Source organism: Oryx dammah, unplaced genomic scaffold, assembly GCF_014754425.2.
Source record: "Oryx dammah isolate SB20612 unplaced genomic scaffold, SCBI_Odam_1.1 HiC_scaffold_28, whole genome shotgun sequence".
NCBI classification, from domain to species: Eukaryota; Metazoa; Chordata; class Mammalia; order Artiodactyla; family Bovidae; genus Oryx; species Oryx dammah.
In genome coordinates, this window is record NW_024070212.1 from 94319490 (window position 1) to 94324579 (window position 5090).

General features: G+C 34.3%; 1 protein-coding gene across 1 annotated transcript in view; it reads left to right on the forward strand.

Moving 5' to 3' along the window:
- The first annotated feature begins 1746 nt into the window (after window positions 1-1746).
- LOC120856591 (cytosolic carboxypeptidase 6-like) overlaps window positions 1747-5090 on the forward strand; it is a 670594-nt gene continuing 667250 nt past the window's right edge. Inside the window, exon 1 of the mRNA XM_040231945.1 lies at window positions 1747-1865. The gene's annotated coding sequence lies outside the window, so the exon portion shown is untranslated. The remainder of the gene's footprint in view (window positions 1866-5090) is intronic.

A 5090-nucleotide genomic window follows, 5' to 3' on the forward strand; every position in this document is an offset into this window, starting at 1 on the left:
ATTAACTCTTGTTTGTATTTCCCATCAATGCATTAAAAAAAAAATAATGTGTCTACTTAACTCAAGGTATCTGATCATCCAGGTTCTGGAAGGAGGAGTCAGTCTGGTTCTCAGGCCATATTTTAATGAGAGCAGACAAAATCACCCTAAGGTTAATTGATTTGGTTTTGAAGGAAGGCTTATCTTGGATCATTTAGATCAATCTTAGAATCAGGCAGCCAAATAATGTTACAGCTGAAAGGAACCTTAGAAGTTAGGTAACTCAATATTCTCATTTTGCAAATGAGACCTTGAGAGGGTAGGTAGTTTACCCATTGTTGTGCAGTGGGTCAACTGAGCTAGAATTCAGGTCTGCTGATTCCTAGGCTAGTACTCTGTCTACTACAACTGGTGCTCAGAAAAAGAAGTGACATGCCAATAGAACTAGTGATTTAGAAATAATTTATTTATTTATTTATTTTTGCTTTCTGAATGTTGAGCTTTATTTTATTTTTATTTTTTTTAATTAATTAATTTATTTATTTTTAATTTTTACTTTACAATTCTGTATTGGTTTTGGCATAGATTGACATGAATCCCCCACAGGTGTAGAACTTTGGTGCATATAAAGTTTAATTGTAAGTGTTCTTTTGGAGAAAGATAGACTAGAGCTCATTTTTTTTGTGATGACTTATGGATTTAAAAAAAAATTTAACTGAAGTATATTGACTTACAATGTTGTGTTAATTTCTTCTGTACAGCAAAGTGACCTAGTTACACACACACACATATTCTTAAAAAATTTTTTTTCCATTATAGATTATCCCAGGATATTGAATATAATTTTTTGTTCTATTTAGTAACACCTTGCTGTTAAAGTAGGATATTGCTGTGCTCTTCAAATGCAGACCATACTGACTTCTCAATTAATTGCTTTGTTTCTTTCTGTAGTTGTGTTTACTCCTCTTTTTCTGGTTTATTAACTAGTTTGGGAATTCACCACACTCTTTGCTTTTATTTTTTATCCCATCCCAGTGTTAAAATTTTGGGCAACTTACTACTCATTAGAATATTAGGTGGAGAGAGGAGAGACAAAGAATTGGAGTCACACTTAAGTTTTTACACTTTTGATATGCCTGTTTTGTTGGTGGAGGAAATGGAAATTAATTTTATGGTTTTTCTGATTTTACCATTATTATTTTTATGTAGAAACTACTCCTAATTTTTGTTTAACCCTTACTCTGCTTGTATATTCTCTTAACATGTTCTGATAAAAGTTTGAAAATGTACAAAATACAGTACAAATTGCATAGCTGTGTTGAAATTAAATAAAATCAAATATATTAGAGGTAACTTGTATGCCATAAAGTTCAATACAGAAGACATAGGGTGTTATCATTTTTGTTTTTCTAACCAGGAAACTGAAGTTTGGTTGTGGTTTTTACTTGTTTTAAGGGTGCTTGCCACTTGCTCTATATAGTATACCAACTAGTCTGTCAAAGACACTTGTAGCACAAATTGATCTTCTAGGTTATAATGACAGAAAGAGTTGCTTGTTCCACAGCCTAGACAAGCTGAAAACTTCCTCTTATCCTGGACTACATTCAGAGTTGGTGGCAGCCTAATGGATTCTGAAAGATGAACCTATAAGTGCCAAATGATGACAAATGTCATTGTCAGAGCTCATAATATTTAAATGTATGTGCCATCGAGTTTCATGAACTTCTATTAATACCCAGTTCTCTTAAATTTTATTAACAGGTAACCTTGGACGGGTGGACCAGGTCTCTGAGTTTGAGTATGATTTATTTATTAGGCCAGACACCTGTAATCCTCGCTTCCGAGTCTGGTTCAACTTTACCGTTGAAAATGTGAAAGAATCACAGGTGAGAGAAATAGTGGATCCCTTCAGTGTGGTTTTGGTAAGAAGATTATGCTTTTGTTTTATTTTAGGAATATCAAAATAATGACTATATTAGAAATATATTCTTTTATATGTGCAGTAATGATATTTTATTTCAAGAAGTATAGAATAACAGGTATAATATACTGGCTTTTGTTATCTGTTGGTTATTAAAAATACAAGCAGATTACATAAGAACACACAGTGTTCTTTACCGATTGAAGCTTTAGCATGATGTGCTAGGCTTAAGGAACCACTGGAAGTGACTTGATTATTATACAGTGCTGTTCTGTATATCTTTTCTTCACAGGACTCATTTTACAACAAGATTTTCTTCACCTATATACCAAGGTGTTTATATCTCAAAAGCAATATGATTCTTGTAATTCATCCTGCTTTTCACTTTATTTGGCTATTGCACAACTCAGAGTCAATTTTATAGCCCACGTTAATGACTCTGGAAAACTTTTTTACTTGTGTTTTTGTATACTAATTTTTCTGTTATTCTGATAGTATTTAGGTTGGTGCAAAAGTATTCATGGTTTTGCATTGTTGAACTTTGCCTTTTTATATTGGAATACATTCTTAAATAAAAGTGGTTATTTGAATGCACATTTCTCACTTTGTCTTTTTGCTAATGACTTATTACTTGCTGTTTATTTTATATTTATTTTAGACTAGGGAAATGATATTAGGCAAAAAGCAAAGTCGAGTAATTTTCTTATTCAAGCTCAAAATGGTCATCAAGCAGTGGAGACAATTCACAACATCAAGAATTCATTTGGTCTAGGAATTGCTAACGAATGTACAGTGCAGTGGTGGTCCAAGAAATTCTGCAAAGGAGACAAGAGCCTTGAAGATGATGAGCACAGTGGCTGGCCATTGGAAGTTGACAATGACCAACCTAAGAAGTTGCCAAAGAACTCAGTGTGGACCATTCTATGGTCATTCAGCATTTGAAGCAAATTGGAAAGATGAAAAATCTCAGTAAGTGGGTACCCATGAGCTGACTGCCAATCAAAAAAAGAAAAAAAAAGAATCATCATTTTGAACTGTTGTCTCCTTTTATTCTATGCAACCAACTATTTCTTGCTTGGATTGTGTCCTGCAATGACAAGTGGATTTTATATATGACAACCAGTGATGACCATCTCAATGACTGGACCAAGAATCTCCAAAGCACTTCCTAAAGCCAAACTTGCACCAAAAAAGGTCATGGTCACTGTTTGGTGGTCTGCTGCCCATCTGATCCACTGCAGCTTTCTGAATCCAGGTGAAGCCATTGCATCTGAGAAATATGTTCAGCAAATCAATGAGATACACTGAAAACTGCAATGCCTGCAGCCAGTATTGGTCAACAGAAAGAGCCCAATTCTTTTCCATGAAAACATCCAATTGCACATTGCACAACCAATGCTTGAAAAGTTGAGAGTTAGTCTACAAAGTTTCGCCTCATCCACCATATTCACTTGACATCTTGCCAATGGACTACCATTTCTTCAAGCATCTTGACAGCTTTTTGCAGGGAAAAGGCTTACACAACCAGCTGGAGGTAGACAATGCCTTTCAAGGGTTTGTCAAATCCTAAAGCATGGATTTTTATGCTACAGGAATAAACAAACATTTCTCATTGGCAAAAATGTGTTGATTATAATGGTTTCTATTTTTATTAATAAAGCTGTGATTGAGCCTTGTTATAATGATTTAAAATTCATGGTCTGAAACCACAATTACTTTGCACCAACCTAAATAATATGAATCTATCTTTAACCACAATTTCTTCATGTACATTTTGTAACATAAGAGTATATGTTTTACAATCCTGTTCAAAATTGTTTTAAATAAAAATATTGATGAAAATAGAACTAAAGACATAACGCTTTTAACAAACTTTGATAAAAATCTAACCCTGAGAAATCAGTTGTTATTGTTATATTGAGACAACTAATTTTGGAAGATTCTGCACAAGCTTTGTGTACATAGTGATAGGATTGTTTTAAGCAGGTGAAAGCATAGCCCTGTAATCTAGTATCTGCCTTCTTTCTTCAGGCTTTTTTCTAGCATATTTGAGAGAGAGTGAGGAGTTTAATTTCCCATCCTAAGTCAATCTAATCTACTTGCTCTTTCACCTGGTTGCTTACTTCTCTCTGTTTGTTTCAGCTGCAACTTGAGTCATATGTTAGGTAGGTAATGGTCAGTGTGTGAAATTTAGGGACCCTCACTTGTCTTTGACACAGTGCTCTTCCTGGCATGCTGGCTTCAGCAGAAGAGGGGTTCATGAACAGCCACTTCACTTTACTACCAATTCTTTTAATTTTCTACAACACCACTGACACAGGACTCAGTATATGTTATGTTTACTGAAATTTAGGGGTAACTAGAAGGAATTATATACATGGGAGAGCTCTGAACATTGTTGGCTAACTATGAATTATCTCAGCTGTTTAGGACAAGAGGGGAAATAAACCTCACACAGATTATTGCTCTACAACAAACTTTAGTTCTTTGCTTTGCTTCTTGTTTTACTTACATGCTCATGAGATAATTCCTTTTTCAGTTTTTTACAGTAAGGATAATATTCCTTCCCTGCAATCACTTTAGGGAAATGTACATTTTATCTACAGGGCTTCACCTGTCCTTAGGATGGTCCCTGTTACTCTAGCAAGACAATCAATAATCCTCAAAGTGCTTTTTTCAAAGTCTGTGTTAATAAGTCTTGAGAGTATAAATCATAGCAGGAGGCCTTAGCCACATGTATAAGCCTGTGTCTTGCAACTCTAGTTTGGGTTCCCTATGAAGATCTCTCTGCTACCATCACATAAGCATGCAACCTCTCATTCTTCTATTGGTGTGTTTATCTCATGTCAGCAATTTATAGTTGTCACATACACACACCACTTAAAAAAAGAACAGTAATTCCAAGGCAGCATAGTCAATTCATATTAAGGAAGGGGAACATTTTCTTTAAAGCAGTATAATCTATCAGGTTTTCTAACTTCACAAATAAGATTATTCTTTTCCTCTTTATCCACAGCTCATGCTTATCTTTCAGCTTGTCTATTCCAGCCAGGAATCCACTAAGAAATGAGACTTGTTACTTTTCAAGGAACAGAATCTATTCTCATCATATCCTTTCTTAAGTAGAGACTTAGCAGAAGCTCTGAAATTATATATATATATATATATATATATATATATATATATATAT